The following is a 20,549-nucleotide window of genomic DNA, read 5'->3' on the forward strand; positions in this document are numbered from 1 at the left end:
TTATCTTTTTAAACAGTTGTACTCTCCTGCACAAGATGTCTTTTCAAAAGGCAGAATGCTTCTTCGATGCAACATTTATTAATATTTTACTGAAATTATGATAACATTAGGAATTAGCTGGTGTTTTTCTACGTGCCTGGCCCTGGGATGCTCAAGCAGCCGTCAGGTGTTCAGACGTCCCTCGGGAAAGTGAAAATAATTGCTAGGAAAGCAGACAGTTAGCTCTTGAATGACTCCGGCATCAGGACCCCAACCTGCTGCTCAGAAAACTGCAGTAGGAAATGAAGAAAATAGAGAGCCGTTTTTACAATTTGTTCCTAATCAGATTTGTCACAGATAACACTTGGTACTGGGGAAACAAGTCCAGCAGAAAGTGGGCATGGAGAACGAGCAGCCTACTTGTGAGACTCTTCAGAGAAACGAATACCTAGCGATTTCCAATTCGTTTAAGTTTTCTCCAAAATTCTTTGGACCATTATGGAGGATATAGATATAGCTACAGATACAGATATAGATATACTCAAGGTTGAGTAGGGAAGGGACTCCCAGCAGGAATACAGCTTTACAAAGTAAGACCTAGTTTTGGAATGAGTAAAATCGTCACCTTCCCTTTCTTCTGTCCCCACCACATCATGTCCCTTTCTCATCTGTGAAGTGTCTGGAGTCCCACCACTCACGCAGGTTTCTAACCTGTGTACAGGACCTCCACCTGACACAGGAGGTACATGGTCCCACTAGGGGGAATGCCATACTGGATCTGGTATTGGCAATGGGGGATGACATGGTAGGGGACCTACAGATCGGTAGCCATCTGGGGGACAGTGATCACCTAATAACAGAATTCACCATAAGACGTCGAGTGGGTAAGGTAACTAGTAGGGTGAAAGTACTAGACTTTAGGAAAGCTGATTTAAGTGAACTCAGGCGATTAGTCAAGGACGCACTGCAGAGTAGTTTTGAAATGATGGAAGCCCAAGAAGGGTAGCTGTGCCTTAAGGAATCGATCCTTCGGGCACAAAGCGAGACGATCCCCATGCAGGGTAAAAGAGGGAAAGGGGCCAGGAGGCTTCCTTGGCTGACCGCAGAAATCCAGGGCAGCCTAAGGGCCAAAAGGGGAGCACATAAAAAGTGGAAACAGGGAGAGATCACCAAAGACAAATATACCTCCTCTGCTCGTGCTTGTAGGGAGGCAGTTAGATGGGCCAAAGCTACCATGGAGCTGAGGATGGCATCCCAAGTAAAGGACAAGACATTCTTCTTTAGATATATAGGGAGTAAAAGGAAGGCCCAGGGAGGAATAGGACCCCTGCTAAATGGGCAGAAGCAATTGGTGACGGACAGGGGGGACAAGGCTGAACTCCTCAACGAGTTCTTTGCCTCTGTTCCTAAGCGAGGGACACGACAAGTCTCTCACTGGGGTTGTAGAGAGGCAGCAGCAAGGTGCCAGACTGCCACGCATAGACCCTGAGATGGTGCAGAGTCACTTGGAACAACTGGATGCCTTTAAGTCGGCAGGCCCAGATGAGATCCATCCGAGGGTGCTGAAGGCACTGGCCGACATCATTGCAGAGCCACTGGCGGGAATATTTGAACGCTCGTGGCACACGGGCCAAGTCCCGGAGGACTGGAAAAGGGCCGATGCGGTCCCCATTTTCAAGAAGGGGAGGAAGGAGGACCCGGGCAACTATAGGCCAGTCAGTCTCACCTCCATCCCTGGCAAAGTCTTTGAAAAAATTATCAATGCTCACATATGTGAGAGCCCGGCAGGACAAATTATGCTGAGGGGAAACCAGCACGGGTTCGTGGCAGGCAGATGGCGGCCCAGGTCCCTGCCCTTAGGTGCCTCTACTGTCCCCACAGCACCAACTCCCCTCCCCCACAGTACCCACAGGGGACATGGCTCCCCCACTGCGCCCCAGCCCCACCACACTGCCCTGCGCTTGGCCCCGGGCCCCACAGCCCCCACCCACGGCCAGGCGGTGTTGTCCTGAGCGTGTCCCAACAGCCCAGACACCAGTGGGGCCTCCCGCCCGGCACCTCTCCATTCCCACCCGCAGCCCCTGCCCCCCAGCCCTCTGCAATCCAAATAGGTCGGCAAAGGGGTTATTTACATTACTTTGGGCAGCTGAAGGTTTGTAGCATATGTGGGAGGGGAGGGCAGGGCAAGGCATTGTGGAATCAGAAAAAAATATATGCCTTAAACTTTGATTATTTTAGTTATAAGATGACATAACCGCTTTGTGTAGAATTGCTCGCTCTGTACAGTAGAACAGATAATGGCAAGTGTTTGTTCTTTGTAACTCTTCTGCAACTGCTTCGTTCACCGCGGCCTTGAAGGTAGCAAAAAAAAGTATGTACAAAGTAGATTTCCAGGTGCAAGAAGGAGGTTTGTGAACTAACCCTACCTCCCCCATAATTCCCATCCTGATAACAGTAAAGAAATAATGAAGTAATATTATAGCCGCTTTTCATGCTAATTTCACTATATGATCACGGGAGTTGTAAGCAACTGTTAAAAAGTATATAAGCCTCCTGATTTTGCTTTTGGGGGGGGACCCCTTCCAAGTGCTTGGGAAATCCATGTCACTTTGGAACTCCCCCTACAGCTGTAGTTTCTTTTAAATAAAAGCTTCTGCTGACCTGACCCAAAAGTACTCTGTGTGTGTTTCCACGACAATTCCTGGTGCCGTGACTCGGATCCAGAACACAGGCTGAGGAAGGAGGACCGCAGGCTACCCCCCCCCCCCGAACCCTGAGGCGCCAAACTTGAGAGGTAAGAGACCTAATTCAAAATCTCTATTGGGGTTTCAGAGGAGGACTGCCTGTAGGCTCCCAACTTGGCCGTGGTAACTGGATCTGAACCTTGTTAAAACAGGTCAGTCTGAACCTTACTGCCGGCTAAAATTTTCTGTCTGGTAAAGGATCCCATTTTGTGTCTGGTAACGTACGTTTTAGGGAGAAACTGTTTGAGGCACCTTCATCCAACAGCACATTGGGTTTGTAGTTAATTAACTAAGGCGGTGTGGGGTAGGAGGTCTGGCTGACTGAATAAATGTGCATGTGTGTGTATTTAGAAATATGAGCCACTGACCAGGACTGAGACTACGGTTGGGTTCAGCCGCCCCAATTCTGCCTGACAGGGCAGTTTTGAAAGCAAGGGGACCCAACTGGAACCTCGTGACCCAGTGGACAGGGCGTCTGAGTGATTTTGTCTTTTCCAAACCCCTTGTCCCAGTAGCTTCTGCCGAAAGCAGGAGTGAAAGGATCCCTCTAGTGTTTCCCTCCCCATTTCCATTTTATGAGCCGGTGTCGGGTCAGAAGCCTTTTGTCTGGGCAGTGAAAAACTGCGGGGCAAGGCACTGAGCGGCCCGGACATCCTAAATAAGCCTCTCCTATGTCTCCCTGTGTGACTGAAAATGGGAACAAGTCAGTCTAAACAGGTTCCTGTCCCCCCTAAGGGGACTCCGGCGTACTTTATGTACACACACTATTCTCCCAAGACTTGTAAGTACCTGGATAAGTGGAACTGGTATACTAGGGATGATCCTGTGAAACATTTTCCACAGGAAGGAACATTTGATCAGGATAAAATAGTGCACTTGAGAGGGGCGTTAGAGTCCCGTGGATCCAAAACACCACAAAACCAGTGGGACGCGTTCTTTTATTGGTATGATGAAATGTCCAAACGGCGGACAGAATCTCAAACTAGGAGCCTAAAAGACTCTCAAGAAAAATTAAAACAGCAGTGAAAAGCTGTTCGGGAGAAAGTGGCTGCTCCCCCAAATTACACGCTGGCCCCCACTCCGATGTATCCAGCATTGCCCGGGGCGCCCCCACCACCGGAGCCAGCAGAGGATATCCTTAACCTTTGTTCGAACCCTGCTCTCCTGGGACTCCCACATCAGCAACAGCCGGTTCAACATCAGGCTGCAGCCCAGGCTAGTGACCCATTAGCTGAAGCTCCTTCAGTAAATCCATCCACGGAGCTTAATAGTCCGGACTCATCCACCATATCTGCCACTCAATCATCACCAGTGTGGCAATTTACTCCTGGGTCTCAACCCACCACAGGTGTATTTAGAAGAATGGGAATAGGCATGGAAAGATCTCCCATCAATCTGAGATCCCGAACTGCACAAGTTTACCCCCTAAGACAAATGCCAGGCATTGGCACCGATGGACAAAATATAGTAACTGTGCATGCACCCTGGACTCCAGGTGATCTCTACAATTTAACTCAAAAGTTCCCAAAAATCAGGGAAGACCCAGAAAAATTTCAGGAAGAATTGCAGACTGTTATAAATTGTTATAATCCAACATGGGCTGACATTAATCAGCTCATGCGATCCATTTTGCCCAAGGAAACTATGCTACGTCTGTACGCTGCCTGTACTTGGCCAGATCAAAACCCAGGGATTGGCCAAGACTTTATTGACAAGAGAAATGCTTTGGTTCAGGCAGTTCTCACAATTTGCCCAAAAAAGGCAGACTGGACCAAAATAAATACCTGTAAACAAAACAAAAACGAACACCCCAGTGACTATTTAGAACGCCTCAAACAGGCATTTGAACGATACTCAGGAATGGATAACCCAGTCGGAAATGCTAAACAAGCAATAGTGGCAGCATTCGTCCAGGGACTTAACCCTAAAATTGCTGAGAAAATTCAAACAGTAATTATTGGCTGGGAAACTAAAGATTTGACCGAAGTCCTTGCTGCGGCTAACCATTTTCATAACAAATTGGAACGGTCTAAAGACATTGCTGAGTTTAAGTTAATGGCCTTACAGATTTCTCAGTTGCAGGGTCCAGGTAGAGGAAGGGGAGGCCCAGGTAGATTCGGGGGAAGAGATAGATCCTTGAGCCCACAAAACCCAGGCTATGGGAACCAATGTCATTATTGCAAGCAAGAAGAACATTGGAAATCAGAATGCCCCAACCGCCCCGGCCAAGGACCCAGACCCCAGCCCCCACCTCCACTTCCTGTCAATTTTCCCAGTGTTGAATAGGACAGCCTGAGGGACAGTGACATCATTGCTCCTTTGCTTGCTACTGACCAATCTGGTCCGTTTGTTGAATGCCTTATTTCTGGTAAACCTGTCTCTTGTCTTGTCGACACCGGAGCGTCCCGCTCCACGCTAAAGGCTGCTGAGTTTCCTTTTCTACCTTATTCTCCTGAAACTGTAAATGCTGTCGGTATAGGCGGACAACCTATCCCACATCCCGTCTCTGAACCTGTCTCCATCTCTATTGGCCCTTTGTCTGAAAATCATGCCTTTCTTCTTAGCCCCTGTGCACCTGTCAACCTTCTTGGTAAGGATTTGCTGTGTAAACTGGGATGCGTGATTTATTGTAGCCCAGATGGTGTTTACCTTGAGGTACCGGAACAGAGGGAAACCGAACTTGTGGCTTTGCTAACCCAGGAGTACTCTGATCCTGACACTTCCTACGTGCAAGAGGAACTGTTGGCACGAGTACCTCCACAGCTGTGGTCCACCCATGCGAATGAAGTGGGGCACATGCTGAGTGCTGAACCAGTGCGTATCATCCTGAACCCTGCCAAGCCACTTCCTCGTGTCCCACAGTACCCCATCTCAAAGGAAGCTGAGGAAGGGATCAAGCCTGTCGTTTCCTCACTCCTTGAGCAAGGGATTATTGTCCCAATACGCTCCCCTTGCAACACACCTATCCTACCTGTCAAAAAACCTGGTAAAGTTACGTATCGCTTTGTGCAAGATCTTCGAGCTGTAAATGCCGCTGTGTTACCCGCTTTCCCCGTGGTCCCTAACCCTGCCACTATTCTTTCCTGTATCCCTTCAGATGCTACATATTTCACAGTAGTGGAGCTTTGTTCTGCTTTTTTCTCTATCCCCGTTCATAAGGATAGCCAGTATCTGTTTGCATTTACTTAGCAGGGATTTCAATATACCTGGACAAGACTCCCTCAGGGATATACAGAGTCCCCAACCCTGTTTTCCCAGATCCTAAAAAAAGATTTGGATCCTATCACATTCAAAGGGGGGTCCACCCTTTATCAGTACGTTGATGATCTATTGTTAGCCTCACCCGCTTTAGAGGCCTGTGAGCAAGATACTTTGACACTCCTCACAGCTTTAGCTCAGAAAGGCCACAAGGCCTCAAAATCTAAATTGCAGCTCTGCAAGTATAAGGTACATTATTTAGGGCATGATATCTCAGCAGGAGAACGACACCTTTCCCCTAGTAGAGTTGAAGCTATCCTCAACATTCCCAAACCTATGACTAGAAAACAGATGAGGGGATTCTTAGGTGCAACGGGTTATTGTAGACAGTGGATCCTGGGTTATGCTGCTTTCGCAAAACCCTTGCAAGCATTCACTCATGATACCACCCCGGAACCCCTCCCTTGGACTCCTGAAGCCGAACAAGCATTTGTGGTCCTTAAGCAAGCCCTCACTCTTGCTCCTGCTCTTGGACTTCCTAATTATAAGAAACCCTTTACCTTGTTTTGTCATGAACGGGAAGGAATCGCTTTAGGAGTACTCACTCAGCTGCACGGTGAAAAGCATTGCCCAATTGCATATTACAGCTCTGCCCTTGATCCCGTAGCTGCGGGACTTCCTCCTTGCCTCCGTTCAGTTGCAGCTGCTGCCTTGTTGGTTGAAAAGGCAGATTCTCTAGTTTTGGGACACTCTTTAACCGTTGCAGTTCCACATGCTGTGATGGCCCTTCTGCTCAAGGGCAAAACTCAGCACATTTCCAATTCCCGTCTTACTAAATATGAGAAACTTCTACTGTCAGCTGCAAATGTAACCTTAAATCGCTGTTCAATTCTGAATCCTGCGTCACTTCTGCCTATTGCCTCTGATGGTGAGCCTCATGATTGCCTGTCTATCACAACTCAATTGTTAACCTCTCGAACTGACCTCAAGGACATTCCTATCCCGAACTCTGACCTTGTTTTGTTTGTTGATGGTTCCTGTCTTAGAAATGATGCAGGCAAATTAGTTGCGGGATATGCAGTATGCACTCAGTACGCTGTTTTGGAAGCCTATTCTTTACCCCAAGCTCGTTCTGCTCAAGTTGCTGAACTCATTGCTTTAACACGTGCTTGCATTCTTGCAAAAAATCAAACCACAACCATTTATACTGACTCTAAGTATGCTTTTGGTGTTGTTCATGATTTTGGACAAATCTGGAAACAAAGAGGGTTCCTCACTTCATCAGGGACCCAAATCAGTCATGGTTGTTATGTAAAAGCGCTCTTAGAAGCTGTTCAATTGCCTCTTGCTATTGCTATTGTTAAATGTAAAGCTCATGAGAAACCCTTTGATGATGTCACACGAGGAAATGATCTGGCAGACCGTTCTGCCAGAAATGCGGCCCTTTCTGGCCCACAGGCTCCTAACTCTGTTTTTGTTTGTTTTTCAGCAGACCAGTCTCCTTTGGCTAGCCTTTCAAGTCTGGCCCTTCTTCAAAATCAGGCCCCAAAAAAGGAAATAAATGACTGGCTGCGTGCAGGATGTTCACTGCACCCCGACTCTCTCTGGCGCTCCCCGGACGGCCACCTGGTGGCGCCTAGAGAGCTTTTGCCACATCTTGCTCGTTTAACCCACTCTGTGGCCCATACGAGCAAAGGAGGAATGAGTGCTACAGTACAAAGAAATTGGTTTGCCCCAAATTTTCCTTCCATGGCACAACAGTACTGTAGCTCCTGTCCCATCTGCTTAGCTCACAGCATTGGGCAACGGGTAAAAATGACACCCGCAGCCCATCCCCCTCCATGGGGACCGTTTGTAAATCTGCAAATTGATTTTGTGCAGCTACCTAAGTGCTGTTCTTATGAGTACATTCTTGTTATTATTGATGTGTTCTCTGGATGGGTGGAAGCCTACCCATGAGTACGTGCTGATTCCATCACTGTAGCAAAGAAATTGCTCAAAGAATTCATCCCTAGATTTGGATTGCCCCTCACAATAGATAGTGACCGTGGCACCCATTTCACAGGACAGATAGTAAAAAACATCTGCCAAGCACTCAACATACAGCAACACCTACACTGTAGTTATCATCCACAATCAAGTGGTGCTGTAGAACGTAAAAACTCTGATTTAAAACGCGCATTTCGAAGATTTGTGCTGAAACAGGCCTCAAATGGCCTGATGCACTGCCCATTGCTCTTATGCACATTTGAAACACTGTTAACAGAAAACATGGCCTAACCCCTTATGAAATACTCATGGCACGACCCATGAGGATGCCAGCTACACCACCTGTTGCCCCTCGCCAAACAGACCTACAATTAACTGATGAAACTGTACTAAATTATTGCAAGGCATTAATGAAGTATGCCAGGTCTGTTCATTAACAGGTCCAAGACGCCTTACCTCAACCACCGGATGTTCCCTGTCACAACTTCGAACCAGGGGATTGGATCTACGTAAAGGTCTGTCAACGGAAAAACGCACTTCAACCTAGATGGAAAGGACCTTTCCAGGTACTTCTGACCACTAATTCTGCTGTTCGTTGCCAAGGTCACCAAACGTGGACTCACACCTCGCACTGCAAGAAGGTATCACCTCCATTGGACCCCGAAGCAGCTGTATTCCAACCAAGGATGGGATCTTTCCCTGAGGCCTAGGACAAAGACCCTCAGGACCTCACTCAGGCAAGTGAGGAGCATCAGGGTGCAAGTGCTAATAACTTCTCCCCTGCACCCAACGCCTCAGCCCAGCCGGATTCATCAGTTGAAGAACGAAGATATCATCTTCAGCCTCGAAGAAAGTGAATGCTCCCATTTGGAAGATCACCACCTCGATCAAGACCAAGAGCCAACATTATCAGTCCTTTAGGTAACTTGAGCCCAGAGGACGAAGAAAGACTTTGGCTGCCATCCTGGGTTTGGCTGGCAGTGTTCTTTTTCTTACTGGTGCTGGTTATGTTTGTTGTTAAGATTCTTTGTCCCTCCTGTATCTAAAAATGGCACTGATATCCTTATATATCACACTTGGGTATCTCAGTATCACCCAAGGGGGTGGGAGAAAAATTTGTATTTGCAGATCTCCCATGCGGTGGCTCAAGCTGGAAATAAAAGTGACTGCTGGATATGCTCTCACAGCCCAGCACACCTACACCAAGGAATCCCAATGATCAGAGTACCAATATCCCTCCAGCAATGGGGAACAATAAACGGCGGCTTCGTTAGACTCTACTCGTTAGCTGCCCATCGGTCCGCTCCTAAAGAATGGAGGGCCGCCCCTGCTAACTGGATAATCTCCCCAAGAGTAGAGGCGCCTTTCTGTTACAGATCCAACAACACCGGAGCTTATAATAAAGCCACACCTGTAGGACACTACCCTCATTGCCTAACTACTCTAGATTATAGCCCTAGTAGCACCAGTGGAATCCTGTTGGGTAACGTACCCTCTCTCAATTGTACAGGATTCATGGTCTACAACTTTTCTAAGGAACCTCATGTTGCTCTCATTGCAAACAGATCGGAATTTTACATTCACTCCAATTTTACTTCTTGTAATATATCTCGGTCCAGCAGGATAGCAGCTGAATGTGGACCGTCCTATACGATGCATATCAATCGAAAGTGCCGGATAGGGCACAACAACTGTCGAGATTTGAGTACCCTTTCTGCCCCAGGCCTTTACTGGCTCTGCGGAAACAGGGCTCATAAAATCTTGCCCTGGAATTGGGTGGGGGCATGCACTCTTGGACGTGTTATCCCTGGTTTCGAAATGCATAGTGCAATATGTCTGGAACAAGTAAACAATTTCAACCATCACATGAAAAGGGCGGTTAACCCCTTAGCTACCAGAAACACGGGGTTCCATCGATTTGTGAGAACCTTCATACCGTGGCTTGGAGTAAGAGAATTGGAACTAGCCATAATTAACATTTCAGCCACAATGGAAGCTATGGGAAATGCCACTGCGGATGCAATTCAGGCTCTGCAAAAAGAGATCTCCCAGATCTCACAAGTAACTATACAACACCGCATAGCCCTAGATTACCTATTGGTATCCCAGGGAGGAGTATGTGCCTTAGTAAACTCCACCTGTTGTGTCTATGTCAATCAGGACATGCGAATCAAAACTGACATTCGCAAAATCCAAAATCAGTTAAGGGTCCTACATCAAGTGGCCTCAGAAAATACTGACTGGGGTCTAGAAGAGATGTGGTCTTGGCTAACCTCCTGGCTTCCAGATTTCGGGGCCCTTGGCAAGAAAATCCTGTATGAAATATTGTTTGTCCTGATAGTTCTGATAATGTTCTATGTCTTAATGCAACTGATCCTCTGCTGCGTGAAAGCCAGCAGGGGAAGCTTTAGCAAGGCAAGAAAACCCACAGCAGAGTCTAGAATAATGGTGTTACAAAAGTGTGAGCAGATTGAAAGAAAACATGAAAGGCTGCATGATGAAATAGAGGGGCTCATGAGAATGGAAATTTAAGGCTAAAGTGAGACTAAATAGTCTCAAGGGGGGGGGGGGGGCTGTAGAATCAGAAAAAATATATGCCTTAAACTTTGATTATTTTAGTTATAAGATGACATAACCACTTTGTGTAGAATTGCTGGCTCGGTACAGTAGAACAGATAATGGCAAGTGTTTGTTCTTTGTAACTCTTCTGCAACTGCTTCCTTCACCACGGCCTTGAAGGTAGAAAAAAAAAGTATGTACAAAGTAGATTTCCAGGTGCAAGAAGGAGGTTTGTGAACTAACCTCACCTCCCCCATAATTCCCATCCTGATTACAGCAAAGAAATAATGAAGTAATATTATAGCCGCTTTTCATGCTAATTTCACTATATGATCACGGGAGTTGTAAGCGACTGTTAAAAAGTATACGAGCCTCCTGATTTTGCTCTTTGGGGGGGAGGGGGGAACCCCTTCCAAGTGCTTGGGAAATCCATGTCACTTTGGAACTCCCCCTACAGCTGTAGTTTCTTTTGAATAAAAGCTTCTGCTGACCTGACCCAAAAGTACTCTGTGTGTGTTTCCACGACAGCATATAGCAGCTTTTTCCCAGCACACGATTTATCTTCGCTGCAGGGAAAAGAAGCACAGAGCAGGGGCTGTGAGCATGAGGAAAGTCACTTGTAGGGCATGTAGGGAAGAGGGGCACATACAGAAAAAGTGCCACTTTTCCTTTGTGAAGAAAGTGAGACCACAAGAAGAAAGGGAGGAGAAGGGTACGCAAAAAGGGGGGAAGATGTGCCGAGTGTTATGGAGGGGAGCGTGGGGGAAATGGAGACAGAGGGGGAGGAAGAACAAGATGGGGGGGAGGGATGTGTTAGAAATGGCATTGGGGATTGAACTTGTTCCAACAAGCTTTCTTCTCCCACAAGTATCAGAAGAAAGCTTGGAGATGGAGAGAAACAAAATGGAGGATGGGGGAACAAAGATGGCTGCCGGGAGAACATGGAGGAAGAAGGGGGTGGGAAAAAGAAACAAACAGAAGAGCATTTGGAAATACCCTCGGGGCAAGGGGAAACTATGAATGCAAAGGATGGGAGAGAACAGAAAAAGTTAAAAAGGGAGGGCTCCCTAAAGAATTGTGTGTCAAATTCTGGGACTGGGTGGGTAAGACTTAGTTGGGGTTTTCAGGAATTCATGGAACGGGGTGGGCGGGAGATAGTTTTGCAGAAGGGTGGTGATTCTACTATACAAGAAAGGGGATAGAGAAAAAAAGTTACAAAATTGGAGACCTACCACACTCTTGAATGTAGACTACAAGCTACACACATAAATACTGGCAGCATGGATGGCTGAGGTTTTAAAGCAGGTGGTTGGGAACACGAGTCGTGTGTGGTAGAGGGAAGGAAAATCGTACAGATGCACTGAGTTTTGAGGGATGTGTTCGGACATGGGAGGGTAAGGAAATGGAATTTGGTGGTGGGGAATTTAGATTTAGAAAAGGCATACGATAGGGTGAATCATGGGTTTTTGTTTAGGGTTTTAGAGGGGATGGGTTTTACAACAGTTTGTGGGATGGATACAGGCAGTATATGCTGGGTGGGGCATTTAGTAGGGTTCTGGTAAAGGGTTTTTTGGAGGTCATTTTCAAATTGGATCAGAGGCCAGACAAGGGTTCCCCTTGTCTTTGATCTTATGTGTGTGTGGCATAGAGACACTGGCATGCAGGATTTGGGGGGATAAGGGCATTCACGGGGTACAGATTCCATGGTGGGGGGGGGGGAAGCACGGTGCTTACTCTCTATGGATGATATTACAATACTAGTCAGGGATAGACTGTCATTGGGAAAAGTTTTGGGGCACACTGAGGAATATGGGGAAGCATCTGGAGCTAAAGTGAACAAGGGGAAAAGTATTTTGTGGGCAATTGGGCAATGGGAGGGGCTTGAGGGGTATGGGTTTCAAGTGGTAAAGGAGAATTTGAAAGTGCTAGGGGTGACATTTGACTTGACTGGGACAGGAGAAAGGGCATGGGAAGAGATAGGGTCAAAGGTGAAGCAGGTATTGCGGTTATGGGGAACAAGGGGGCTTTCCCTGGGAGGGAGGGTAGAGTTGTTAAAGAGGCTTTACTACCAGTGATATTATTTACAGGGATGGTGTATCCGCCATCCTGGCTTCAGGCAAGGAAAATTCAGACCGAGTTCTGCGTTTTCTTCTAGAGAGGAAAGAATGAGCATGATGGAAGGGGAGAATTATAAGGCGAAGGAATCGTGGGGGTGGAACTTTCCCCAAAGTGGAGGTTTTCATTTCTGGACACACGGTGGCAGCCATGGGGAGAGGGGGGCAAGGAGGAAAGGGAGTGGCAGGGAAATTTTGTAAGTATTCATAGGGTGGAGAGTGTTGAGGAAGCTAGGGGTTTTTGGGACCTGGTGGATGGAGTTGTGATCTGAAAAGCCATCACTCCATTATGCACGGTTGGGGGCCTTTGTTAGAAGAGAAGGGATTGGAAGTTTTGGGGGCAGGTGGGATACAAGGGCCAAAGAATATATTTAAGCTAATTGGGGGAAGGGGTGGTTTAACAGATAGGGGAGACTTATCATGGGAGCAGGTATAAGAGGTGTGGAAAGGGGGTATAGATAAAAGATGGAAGGCAGAACACAGGGAGTTTGAGTTTCTGAGGAGGTTATTGATGGGGAGGGAAATTCAATATAGGTGGGGTTTGGTGAGGTCAGGGAAATGCCCAAGGGAATTATGTAATCAAGAGGAGATGGCACACCATATTTTCTGGGAAAGTTTGTGCGCCCAAAAGGTGTGGGGAAGAGTTGGGACATTTTTGTGGGGGAGTGGCTGGGGGAGAGGCGTGTCATACAAGGTTATGTATGGATTGGTGGCGAAAGGGGAGAAAGAATGGGAACAGAGGGTGTTCTTCATGGGGATTCGGGTGGCAATTTGGAAGGTGAGGCGGCTATTAGTTTTGAGGGGTTTATTTTACACTGTCCAGGAATGTTTGCCGTTGGCATACCATGAAACGAAGGGGTATATAGGAGGGCAGGGATTGGGAAATGGTGAGTTGGAAGGGGTTGTTTTATCCCACGGGGGTGGGGTAAAGAATGTATGGTGGGGGGTCAGGGGGGAAGGAGAAGTGTTTTAATAGGAGGGAAAAGACATGTAAAGAGAAGCCTGAACGTGTCTAAATTGGGGTTTTTTGTTTTGTTTTTTTTAAAACAAAGAGAGTGGGCTTCTCATGCTATCACTTTCGAGTTAGGTTACCGTTTCTCTGGTTAAAGGCTCGATGAGATGGCTAGGTAGAGGATAGCGTAAAAGTTAGTTGTGAAGAAGAAATGGATTCTCATGGAGTTAGTGTTTTCTGCATTTTATGGTTTTGTTCGGGTGTTTTATGCATTACTAACACAAAAAAGAAAAATATCCATTCTTACCAGCTTAAAAATTGCTGGAAAGACCAAGAATCACTTCTTTCCCTGCACTGGGCCTAGTATTGCATCTCCTCCAGGACCAGCACCAACCCAGTCCAGCAGACTGCCATAACAACAGCCGTAAAAAAAAAAAAAAAAAAAGCGAGTCAACTAGCAGCTTGTTTTTCTTTCCTCTGGTGCAGTGTGGGTTCTTGTCAGTGCTGACGGGCTAGGGAAGGCGGTGCCACCAAGACATCCGAAAGAGTGCCGGTTGCGCAAGCGACAGCACTGCTCAGCTGAGTAGCTAAAGGGTCTTACGGTTCACCAGAACAGATTATGCGAAAACCCTGACTTGGGCTAGTAGCCAAAGACCTGGCATCGCCCCTTGGTCAGAGTAGGTGAACGCCTGTACTTTGAGAACAGAACATGGATAAACACCCCAGGACCCTAGGAGGCCCTGATCCACTGACAAGTACACTTGAGGCACATCAGGAGACCCCCAGCTGGGACAGACCACCAACTAAGGGGTATGGAGGACCCTCACATGGGGGTGAGCCAGCGAACGCGAGTTGGCAATGAACCCCAACGCACTCCCTGCAATGTCGGGACCCTGACAGATGGTGGTGGACCCCCAGCCAGCGGCAGACTCCGGGAGGAAGAGCGACTCTTAGAGCCAGGAATCCTGGCTGACAAGAGCCACCTCCAGGCAGAGGACCCAAGATCCCAAAGCCCCCCAGATGACAGTGGAGCACCCCGAGTGATGGCAGATCCCTCTGGACTACCACAGCTCCTCAGCGATGACAGCAGGCCCTAAGTGGCAATGGCCCCTAGACCGCTGTGGTCCTAAACACCACCCCCCCCCCCACCGAGGGCCTCCCCACCATGGTGGGGGAGCTCTGGACCCCCTGCCACCAGACTCTCCGATGGATGACCCAGGCAAAAGTGCAGACGTGGCAGTGCTCACGTTCCTTCCCTTTCCCTCCTTGCAAAGCTGCTATGCCCAACCTGCCATCACACAGTGACCTGCACAAGCACCTATGGCACTTCCACCAGCTGCACCTAGCATTCTATTATGCCCTCTGCGGCACTGAAGCTCTTGAAGAACCACCAGAAAGGATGCAGAGGCCATGGAGCCAAGAGGAGACCCGGCATGCTGGCGAGGTCCATTGCCCCGGCCTGTCAGACCCAGGCCATGGTGTGAAGACCCAGACTGGCCACCCCACTGACAACCCCACTGGACCAGAACTCCGGGCCCCCAGTGGAGAGATCTGTCCCAACAATGCCATGACGCAGGTCTATGGCCAGGGATCCCTGACTGGACGCAATGCCCCAACCACACGGCCCTCCTCCTCGACACCTGGGGCCACCCAATGCCCCTGATCTACTAAGGATCCCAGGGCCATCTGGAGGAAAAACCACTGGGATCCTCCCAGCTCCTGAGCATGCCAGGATCTCCAGGTGTAGAGCCCACCCATCAGCAAAGGAAGCCCACCTCATGGTAAACCCTCTGGCTGGTGGAGCTCTCCCAGACCCCCATTTTCAAGGCCTTGGTGGCCCACCTCACAGAGGAGCTCTCAGCGGGTGCTTGGCCTGGCCGACCCTGCGGGGGCAACAACAACAAAACTACAGACCACAGCCACAGATGCAACCCAGGTGCCAGCCCTATGACCCAGTGGCAACCTCCCAGATCCAGAAGCTGTACCAGGCCAACTGTCCCAAGGCAGTGAGAGCGATCCTGGAGGGATCCTCAGCTTTCTGCCCAGTCCCCCAGGAAACTGTTTAATTATTTCAGCAGGGTCTTCAACCCCCCAGCAGAAGCTGCTGCCCCACGCCCTGCAACTGCTGGAGCATTGACCACTGGCCCCCCAGCAGAAAGGTTCAAGGACACCTTCATGCCACAGGAAGTGGAAACCCACCTCAAGAGGACCAGGGACACTGCCCCTGGCAGGGACAGTATCAAGTATAGTCTTCCCAAAAAACATGACTCAGGCTGCCTTGTTCTTTCTTTCTTTTTAACAAGTGCAGAGAATCCTGGCACACACCCACCACCTAGAACAGGGATATCATGGTCCTCATCCACAGTAGGGGAGACCTGACTGACCTGGACAACTGGAAACCCATCGCCCTGTGCTCCACCATCACCAAGCTGTACGCCAGCTGCCTGGTGGCCTGCTTCACAGACTGGGCAGTGACTGGTGGGGCCAGCAGTTGGAGGCAGAAGGGCTTCATGTCAATGGAGGGCTGCTACAAACATAACTTCACCCTCCAGGTAGCTTTAGGCAAGGCCTGGAGGACCAGGAACCAGTGCATGGTGGCATGGCTGGACATCTCCAACGTCTTTGGCTCCATGCCCCAACACCACAACTTCGGCACCCTCCATGAGCTGGGCCTACCAGACAGCCTCATCCACCTGGGGTGAGAGCTCTACCATGGATACACCATGACTGTCCGCGCCACTGATGGAGAGACTGTAGAGACCGCCCCCCGGATGGGGATGAGACAGGGATGCCCCCTCAGCCCCATCATCTTCAGCTTAGCCATGGAACTACTCCTTCGAGCCATGGTAGGCAGCCCCAGCAGGCTCCACCTGTACAGCCAGAAGTTAAGCATCCTGGCCTACACTGAGGACCTCGTTCTCCTCGCCCCTGATGCCACCCAGCTGCAGCAGATGCTGGACACGACATCTGAGGCAGCCAGGTGGATGGACCCGCGCTTCAGTGTTGCCACGTGCTCCTCTCTGCACACCGATGGCCAGCAGAAGAGCTGCGTCCTGGACTGCACCCTCACGATCCAGGGCCAGGCAATGAGGCACCTGCGTGACCACGAGGCCTACTGCCACCTGGGGACGCCCACCAGCCACCAGGCCAAGCAGATGCCAGAAGAGGCCATCAAAGGGATCATGCAGGATGCCCACAAGCTGGACTTGAGCCTGCTGGCCCCCTGGCAGAAGACAGACGCGGTGAAAACCTTCCACATCCCCCACGTCGAGTTCATCCTGAAAGGCTCAGCGGTCCCCAAGACCCCGCTCAAAAAGGCGGACGCCAAGATCCGGCCGCTACTCAAGCGGTGGCTGCACCTGCCACTAAGGGCCAGCAATGAGGTCCTGCACATCCCCTACTGGCAGGGAGGTGCCAACATACCCAGCATGGGAGACCCCATGGTACGTACCATCGCTGCCAGTGCCCTGGAGGAGACCGCCCACAAGAGGATCGGGAGGCAGCCCACCGGACGTGACTTGGCCACCTTCCTCAGCAGCTCGCTGGAGTGCGTGTTGCGGGACATGTTAAAATACATGTGGGGGAAAGGGGGTGGTGATGGGGAGCACGGATTTGGAGAATGCATATGACAGTGTGGCGCACAATTTTGTGTTTGGAGTTTTGGAAACAACGGGGTTTCCAGGGAAGTTTGTAGGGTGGGCGAGAGCACTGTATGGGAGGACATGAAGTAGGGTGTTGAAGGGGTTTTTGGGGGAAGAGTTTAGGATAGAGAGAGGGGTGCATCAGGGGTGCCCCTTGTCTCCAGGGTTGTTTGTCTGTGGGATGGAGCCGCTGGCACAGTGGGTTAGAAGGGAGAAAAGGGCGAGGGGGATAGCGGTGCCAGGGGGAGGGGAGCTAAGGGTGACATTGTATATGGACGACGTCACATTTGTGGCTTGGGATGAGGGATCGGTGAGGCGGGTAGTAGACAGGATTAGCGAGCATGGGGAGGCAGCGGGATCCCAGGTAAATAGCGGAAGAGGAAAATGTTAGCAGTAGGGGAGTGGAGGGGTTTGGGGGATAAAGGGCAGAAGGTGGAGCGGGGGGGGATAAAAGTTTTGGGGGTGCACATGGATGTGGAGGGGAAAGGGGAACAGGTGTGGGAGGAGGTCAGAGGGAGGGTGAAGAGAGGATTAGGGCTATGGGGGGGATGCGGGGGTTGTTTTTGGGGGGGGAAGGTCAGGGTGGCAAAGCAAGTGTTACTGCTAACAGTGTTGTTTGTAGCAGTAGTGTACCCGCCAGCCTGGTTACAGGTAAGGCGGGTACAGATGGAAGTGTGTTTATTTTTGGGGGGAGGAAAGACAGAGGGTGGTGAGAAAGGAGCTGTATAAGAAAGAAGAGAGTTGGGAGGGTGGGGGTTACCAGAGTTAGAGGCTTTTGTTTATAGTCATTTTTGGAAGACAGTGGTGCGGGTGGCAAGGATGGAGGAGGGGAGGGAAAGTGGGGGGAGGGGGGGGTTGTCAGTATTGGGCAGGGAGGTATCTGAGGAGGTTGGGATTACACAGGGGGCAGGGCGGGGCAGTGGACGGGTTTGTGGGCAGAAAAGCCCTGCGAGGTGGTATGTACGGGGTGGAACTTTTTGAGGGCAAAGGGGTTGGACAGATTAGGTTGTGAGGGGTTGGGGGAGGCAAAGAGGATGTTGAGGGAGAGCAGGGGAAAGGATGGGATGACAGATATTGGGGAGTTGTCATGGGCACAGGTAGGGAGGGTGTGGAAAGGAGAGCATGAAGATTTTGCATGGCGGGTGTTGAGGAAGATACTACCAGTAAGGCCAGAGCAAAGCAGATGAGGCTTAATTCGCTAGGCGAAGTGCCCGAGGAAAATATGCACAGGGGTAGAAGTGATAGATCACGTGGTGTGGGAGTGCCAGTTTGCACAGAGGGTGTGGCAGCAAGTAGATAGGTTTTGTAAAGCAGCTGGGGGGGGGGGGGGAAAGTGTGTTACTTTTGAAGGTGCAATGTCTGGGTTGCTAAGTCACAGGGAGAAGGAGTGGGAGAAGAGTTCTGTTGTCATGTACACGGGTGCGGTGTGGAAAGGGAGGTGTTTATTAGTGCAGAAGGGTTTATATTTTACATCAAGGGAATGCGTTCAGTTGATGTACGCAGAGTTGCGATATTACAAAAATAAAGAGAAAAAGAAATGGAAAGGAATCGATTGGAGGAGGTTGACCAAGAGGGAGGAGGGGGAAGCAAATGGAGAAATGTATAATGGGAATGAAGCGGAGATTTCGGAGTATAAAGGTGTTGGAACTATGTATTTTTAGATGTAATAGAGAGTGAGTGTAAATGTTAAAAAAGCAGAAGTAAGGGGGGAAAAAAGGGGCGGGAATGCACTAATAGCTGTTTCTTTTTTGTGGGGGAGGGGAAAAGCGACAGTAATAGATGTGAAATGTTTAGAATAGGTGTAAAAGGGGAAAACTGCTCGAGTTTGTAAAATGGATTGCATGATAGTTTGTGATTTCTGTTTGGGCTTCGTGTTTTATACGTTTTTGATACTTTGTTAATAAAGTAAAGTATTCTTACTGAAAGAAGGCTTTGAAGGAGCGACTCTGCTCACAAGAACAGAGTTTATGGAGAAGTTATTGCTTAAAGATATTGGGCTGAATCCTAGAGATTTAAGCATTGGGATTGTTCATGAAAATTCTGATGTTTGGGGGTTAACTTTTTGGAAAGAAAAGCCAATGAGGAGTTCTGGGAGAGACAAGGGCAACTTACAAAAGAAGTGAAATGGAAAGGATTGCGGTTTGAAACAGGAGAGAGTACTGTTTCTGAGAACGTTTAACCATGAATTAGAAAGAGAGGATGTAGAAAGATGCTTGGGGGCACAAGTGCACAGGGTGAGGTATTTTTCCATAACTCTTTCCACCCACAAGATCTGGACAGGGTCCTGGAGAGCAAAAGTAATATTAATGGAGGACCCCAATTTTGGAGGAGTAAGACACACAGCATCAAACTTCTACCTAGGGCCCCATACAGGCTACGCAAACTATGTTGGGCAGCCACAGTTATGCAGTAGATGTGGGAAAGGAGGGCACATTGCAGCTTTCTGTGCACAAACCAGGCGTTTCAAATGTGGGGAGATGGGACACAGGGCAAACGAGTGCAAGAAACAGATGAAGTGTAACACATGTGGGGAAGAGGGGCACACATATAGAGAGTGCCTGTATTCTTATGCGAACAAGGCGAAAAACCAAGAGAGAAGGAAAGAGAAGCTCAAGAGGGCGAGATGGAGGCAGACAATGAGTCAGGCATATCTGCTAATGAGGTCTCAGAGCACAGGGAAGCATCTGTGTGTGGGGAAAGAGGCAGGGGAGGGGCTGGAGCTGGCAATGGGGTTAGAAATGCTGGAAGAGCTAGAGAGAGACTGGCCACCTCCACGGTTGAAAATCGTGGTCGAGAGGGAGCCTGAGGGCAGGAAAGAAGGAGGAAAGCAGGCAGGGACACAACCAGCTTCGAAGAATGACAAGTCCTGCTCAAGAGGGAGTCAGGGGATCCCGCTGGGGCAGGCAGCGAGTGGGACAGAGAAGCCAAAGAGAGAAAAGAAAGGGGCAAAGGGAGGGAAAACAAAACAGGGATGGGAAGAGGATGAAGAGGAAAGGGGTGGGAGACAAGGCGGGGGGAGGAAACACCCAGGAAAACCCGCAGCAGGGGAACAGAGCCTGGAAGGGAGGGGGAAGGGAGCAAAGGAGCAAAGGGTTATTTCAGCCTGGCGGCAATCGTTAACATAGCTCACGTGACGGGCATGAGGGAGACGGGTCACTGGGTGGAAGGGCAGGGCAGGGCAGGAAAGGGGGCATAAGGGAAAGGTCATCCATGAGTAAGGAGATGAGGAAAACACGAAGAATAATATTGTGGAAGGTGAGGAGTTGGTTGAGGAAGCAGAGATGGGAGAGGATTAAAAAGATACTAGAAACAACAGAAGCAGAAGTGCTGTGTGTGCAGGAGTGTGGGATAGGGTGGGGAAGAGAGTGGAGCT

At 49.4% G+C, this 20,549-nt stretch overlaps 1 long non-coding RNA gene across 1 annotated transcript in view; it reads right to left on the minus strand.

Annotated features, from left to right (window-relative positions):
• The window catches only part of LOC132248305 (uncharacterized), a 44,830-nt gene continuing 24,281 nt past the window's right edge, over nucleotides 1-20,549 (minus strand). Inside the window, exon 4 of the long non-coding RNA XR_009459475.1 lies at nucleotides 1-269. This is a non-coding gene — a long non-coding RNA (uncharacterized LOC132248305). The remainder of the gene's footprint in view (nucleotides 270-20,549) is intronic.

This window comes from Alligator mississippiensis, chromosome 1 (genome assembly GCF_030867095.1).
Source record: "Alligator mississippiensis isolate rAllMis1 chromosome 1, rAllMis1, whole genome shotgun sequence".
Taxonomy (NCBI): Eukaryota; Metazoa; Chordata; order Crocodylia; family Alligatoridae; genus Alligator; species Alligator mississippiensis.